The following is a 6,734-nucleotide window of genomic DNA, read 5'->3' on the forward strand; positions in this document are numbered from 1 at the left end:
CCTTGGCAATGATACTAATGGAAATGTAATTAATAACATCTTTAGTAAAATAAGTAAGAAGAGACACAAATTTCTTATAATGAGTTTGAAAATATAACATTGATTCTAGATGTGTCCAAGGGAAAACGCTGAAATCTTTATTTAAATACTCCAAATCTTTAAATAATCCTTTATTAAAATATATTAGAACTATTATAAAGTTTTTCCTAATCATTTTTAACATATTTACATAGTAACAAATAAGCGTAAAGAGTCATTTATTAAATAAGTTCTTAAAATTGTAATACTTTATTCAAATTCTATGTATATTTTCTAATCAATTACTGTCTCTACAAAATCAACTAAAATACTCATAATCTTTTGATAATAAATATTTCTTGAACAATGTATATTTTTAAATTAAAGTACAAATGAATTATCTATTAAACTTTTAAGGGATATCTTTCTGAGAAAAAGGCTATGAAATAATAAAAATGAAACCTTCAGGCTTTTTTACTATTTTTAATATATACTTACAAAAAACTATTTAAATAAAGAGAATCTTAATCAAAAGGGTGTTTGAGCTTTTAGCTCAATGAGCAATCTAAATGTGGATATTCTCATTTTAAAGAAGTCATTTTTATTGAGTAATAAAAAAAGTGCATTGCTCTTATTGCCATTATTAATAATCTTAAATTTTTATGTTTCATAGCGAAGATTCATTATTTTTGATTACTCAGATGATTAATTATTATTGTGAAAATATAACAGTTTAAATTTGCATAAATAATTCGATAAGTTAATGCAATAAATAATCTATTCTAATCTCTTAATTGACGCATAAATATTGTTATAAATTTTGAAATATAAAGGGAGAAAACTACATAAAATCTTTTGTTCTTAGAAATAAAAATGTTTTTTCGTCAAAAACCTCTTTATATATTTAGAGTACAATTTATAATCTTGTCAATACGTCAGAGTTTGTAAATCTATGTCGATATGGTGAAGAATGATATTATTTTATTTCGGAAGTTAAAATTCAATGATGACAAGTTTTGTAGGTTTGGTTTGTAAATCCTAATTTGGTCCAACTTCAGTCCAACCAGTTTGGTAGTCACATTTGTTCAACAAGAATTTTGGTCTTGATCCAGTCCAAATAAATTTTGTTATACCTTTAAAAAAATTAAGTAAATATTGATTTATCATATAAATTTTGTGGAAAATATCATTAACTAAAATAAGTAATTGGTGGGATACAAAACCTCAGCCTAAAATCAAATTCAGTTATAGGCCTCAATTTTTTCCAAACTTATGCACGATTATGCATTTGTTCCGTTTTGTTTTACTTTAAGTTTAATGTTATCTTACTGTGGCCATATCTCTTTGGTACAAATTTGTTCAAAATTGACCCGTAATTTTTGACATAATAGTGTTGAGTTACAAACAGAAAAATAAAAACATAGCTAAAAGATAATTAGTTACAACACTAATCATAACCTTTTCAATAACGAAGCAAGATGGTTGTGAAGCATAAATCAGTTAAGTTAAACAAATTCCTATGATACACAAGTATGGCAACACTTCGGAGTAGGTGTGGGATCTCAACTCTTTGGAATTATTCTGACAATTAATCCGTGGAAGGATCTTGAAATTTACTGTATTGCGATTACCTTAAATTTATAAAAATATTCTGACAAATCCTATTTTGGCAATACTCACGTTCCTCAATATACCAGCATCTGATATCAATTGACTGTTGTATTTAAAAAAAAAACAAAAAAAAAACCCTTAAGAATCTCGACTCAAGAAGAAACCACATTGACACCCGCTACTGTTCTTATAGACAGATTGCTTCCGATTATAATAGAATAACTTATATCGACGCGCCCTGTATAAGGTCTCATGTAATAATACGCAACGAAGAGTCAACAGCTAACGTTGATAGTTAGTGATAGGACGCGAGAACCACTTCTACAAGATTTTCTTAATTATTTATTTTTTATAATCTATTATAGGTGGTCACTCAGGTAAATCCAGTCCAACTTTAATTACAACCCAAGCAACGAGGAAAGCATTTCACTCTGTATTTTCATTATTCAAGTGGGAGGTTGAGCGTTAGTTTTATGATAGTTGTACAACTTTTAATTCAAAACAAGCATTTACGATGAAGGGGACCCGTAGGAACACCATCGGTGGGACAAAGCCCAGCATACATGAAGAAGATGCTCGGGTATCCTAAGAGTATGAGTCTACGACGTCTACAACCGCTGGAAGGAGAATGGGGCATAGAAGAGAAAAGTTTACATTTCCTAGAGTGATAAAAACGTACTTTAATATTCCTCTTAGGCGTGAAACAGTCTGTGAAAGCATCTCCTAGGCTTCCTATTGACGTTCCTTCCAAAAAGTTCCAAATAAGCCGTACTACATTCTCCAAAGTATGATGAAATACTGCTTCTACAAAAGATATATCCTTACAGACAAAATGAACGCCGCTAGGACTGCCCACGGAAGAAAATTGCTGAACAATTTCAAGTCCCGTGATAACCGAATCATCTTTTATTAGGGTGAGAAACAAAGGACTGTCGACAGATTGCACAACATCCATAACGGTAGATGATTGGCCACAGAACAGTTAATGTGCCCCATGTTTTTAAAATCAAGTTTACAGGTAGCACCCTTGGGTCATTTGGAGCACTGGCAGTGTCATTACCCCCATTTTCTTTGACCCAAAAGAGAAGGTGGGTCCTGATAGGTACCACGAGCTTCTGTCTGAACAAGTGATATCTAGGATGAAAGCTGTGGTGAATTCCTGTTTTAAAGAGACTCAAAATCCTCTCACAAGGCATTCATTACACAAAACATGTAAAAAATATAGAATGCTCGTTTAGGGATCCCCAGACCTGGCGCTCTAACTCCCACATTACGAATCCCTTGGATTACATCTTTTAGGAAGAGTTAGAAAGGAAGGTCTCTGTCAATTCAATCAACAACATCGACTTCTTGATGGCCTCCATTATCAAGTACTGGCACAATGCGAATGATTGGCAAATATGGCGGACACATTGAATGAATTTTTTATTTTTGCTTCCCTTATTGATCAGGATGTTGTTGAATGAGGTACGGATTTACCTGAATGACCCTACATTATATAGTAATGTCACTGATCCAAACCAAATTTTCTTTTCTTGACAAATGACAAGTTTTTAATATAATTCAAATAAGAAAGAAAAAACAAAATAATTGAGGGAGAGTAAAATACTTTTTTTTTATGTACTTATGGCGGTATGTACCTATTGACAATTTTAAATAACTTAAAAGCAACTAGAAAATGCACAAATATGTACATAGTTATTGTATTCTCAACCTGGAAAAAATTTAATTTATTTTAAGTACAACATCAATGTTGCATTTCTATTTCATTACAAATAATATATATGTTGTACATGCATATAACTTAAAGCACTTACCTATCATGTTAATACAATAGATCAAGTTTGTAGACTTTTAATTGTAATTAATTGTTTACTCAACTACATTTGTTTGAGTCATATATTTTAATTTAAAAAACAATCGTCCGTGGCTATTATATAGGTGATCAGGGATTAAAGTTCCATAAAAAAAAATTAAATTACCCACAAATTAGGGTTTGTATTATAAGAAATAGAAATACTTTTTGACTGCCTTACTCTTGTCCTAATATTGACCAATGTATCTCATTCAATGTGCTTGCCCTTGGCGGAGATGCTTTGTCACTGACTAAATTGTGACCTCAACGGATGAAAAGTGATTATTCTTGTTGTCAATCTGAAGAGTGTTTTTATATTTCAAAGTTTAGAGAACCTCTAAATATAAAGTAAGCAGGAGTGAATGACGGTGAGCAGGGATTCTCAACAGTTTTTTTGTGTCACTCAAAATGAGATAAAGGTATCATCTTGCAAGTCACACCAATAAAAAATTGAACAGTAAATAATATAAAGATGATAAAAGTCATTGACGTTTGGATATTTATTTTATCTTTATACTAAATTCAAATGGCGTTGTGGGTGTTTGTCCAAGAGTAACACCAAACCAATGAATGGTTTTGCGCAAATTTTCCATTTATATTCTTAAAGCTCCAAATGATTCTGGTAACAATTTTTTTGGTCTTCAAGGCTATGGTAGCCTTAAAATAGTATTTTTCAAAAAAAACAAAAAAAAAACACTTTTGACTTACAAACGTCTACTTCATACAACACAAAAAATAAAGAATTGAGAATTATTCTATTTACATGTTGGTGTATATCTTTGCACACTTTTTTATAAAGGATGTTCCAAGGTTGATAGAAGAGAGAGAGAAAAAAAAAAAGAAATAAATCAGACAAAGGATTTTTGACAATAATATAAAAGTTGATCGAACAATATTTGTTCTTCTCTAAGCCTTATAATCTCCTATATAAAAAATCAAGGATAAGAACTTAGATTTAGTTTTAATTTTTTAATGTCCTGGGCAACGTTCGGCAAATCTACTCAAGTACATAGTGTAATTATAATTATGTGCTATCTTTTTAATGCTTGTATCCAGACTGGATGTGACAATCCTAATTATTTGATCTAAGTGCTCATCAGTGAGTTTCATTCAAAATTTTTGCTTTTGGGTTAAGTATTTGTTGGACTCAGAGTAGAATTGTTGGAAATTCGTCAATCAGATAAAAGTGTAATTTTTTCGACTTGTACGTAAGCCAATAAGCTCAAGTTTGTTTTGTTTTGTATCTAATTGTTTATGCTTTAATATATCGAAATATGAATTAATTTAAATCACTAAAACTTTATTAATTATTGAATTAGTAAGTTTTCAGATTTCAATGGACTACCCAGAATACTATATCTACTGTTAATTTAAAGACGTGACTGACTTTCATATTAATGGGACTGCAATTTTTAAGTCCTTTGTATTTTCATAGGTATGGTACATGAAATGAACTTTTGAGTAGGGAATTATTTTTTATTAACGAAAATGTTTGAGAATGAAATAAAAGTATGTACCTACAGCATGCAATTATTTATTCAATACCTTGTATTCAACTGAATAAGAGGATTATGATCTACATCGTTCATTTATATAACTTTTACTATTTTTTACTACTTTTAAGGTTCAAAGCTTGTGTAAGTGTTTGGTGTTAAAGATAGATGTATATAATTCGATTTTTTTTTACCGTATAAAAACTTTTATTTTTCAAAATATTCTCATAAATATGAATTCATATTAATAAGCATCATTGTAACTAAAATCACAAAAATTACAAGTTATATACAAACTATACTGAAACCAATAGATATTGTTTTTAACTATAGAAACAATGTTTGTTTTTTTGAAACAAAACAATCTTTAAAAAAAAAAGAAAAAAGGAAGGCGAGAAAAAACAACAACAACAACCTCACCTATAATACATAATAATAAAAAAATATATATATTATATGACAAATTAGTACAAAATATAATCACAACACGCATGATAAAAAGCGAAATTTATTAAGAGAAGCATAGGCTATATTTTTGTGAAGTTTAATGTTTTCATAATTGGACCTTGCAATCGTGTTTTGCAATTTTGCAAAGGATTTGGATCCAATTCCAAACGGAAGAGGCATGTCGTTAAAGCCATAAATGATTATAAATCATTCTAGATATTCACAGTCACGAAGTACATGGGCAAGCGTTTTATTTTTGTTGCAGTTTTTGCAAAGCGTGTCTCTCTCTACATAATACACTCCAAAGGCAACCCGGTATCTCAGGGTATATAATTCGATTATATTTCAGGAACAAATTTATAACGTGAGTTATCTTTGTTTTAAAGTTGAAAATGGGTGATTTTTATTTTCAGGGGTTCAATGCTTCAAGAAGAATATATTCAGAAAGTTTAAAAATAACTCATTTAACAACTGATAGTAGGAGCTTTAATTTAAAAAAATGAAGTTTCGCAAAAATGCTCTACCAGTTGTAGAAAAGTACTGAAACCTGCCTCTAAGTAGTAAGTAGAATACTCATAATTGATGAGTATGATGTTGTACATAGAAAACTTTATTTTATAACATTTTTACTAAAACAATTATTTTATGAATCTACCCACCATCAGCAGCCTCAATGACAGCCTCCAACAACCTCCGGAACCCTTTGAACACTTTTTATGCTCATCCATTTCTGGTTAACAGAGGTCTTCAGGGTATCAATATTCGGGTGGTGGAATTTGCAGGACTTTTTCTTAATTTCCAACTAAATGGAGTAATCCAGTGGATTAAGATTTAGGATATGAGAGGGATAAAGAATGGGATACATGCTTGAGAATTTTAGTTATACATCATATACAGATTCAGTCCGATATTTGGATATTTCAGTTAATCAACCATATACAAAAACCTGAAAACAAAACGTATTTAATTACAAAATACACATTTGAACAATTGTAATAATTACGTCATTTAAATTTTGTAATATTATTGAACTATTTCATACATTTTGCAGTCGTAGATATGTTATAAAATACTTGCATAAATATAGGACCACAAAAAAAGTTAATTTCATAAGTAAAAAGGTTGGAATTTTAATGAGATATAGTTTGTTATTATAAAAGTAAAAAATAAATTTTTATTTATAAATATAAAATTGAATGATATATTCATTTATTTTTACGAATTTTGGGAATTAATTTAGTACCCATCAATTTTTCAAAAAATTGCGCATATTATATAAAAATCATAAGGATAAACAAAGGAACGACTTT

The sequence above is a fragment of the Lepeophtheirus salmonis genome, chromosome 9 (assembly GCF_016086655.4).
Source record: "Lepeophtheirus salmonis chromosome 9, UVic_Lsal_1.4, whole genome shotgun sequence".
Taxonomy (NCBI): domain Eukaryota; kingdom Metazoa; phylum Arthropoda; class Copepoda; order Siphonostomatoida; family Caligidae; genus Lepeophtheirus; species Lepeophtheirus salmonis.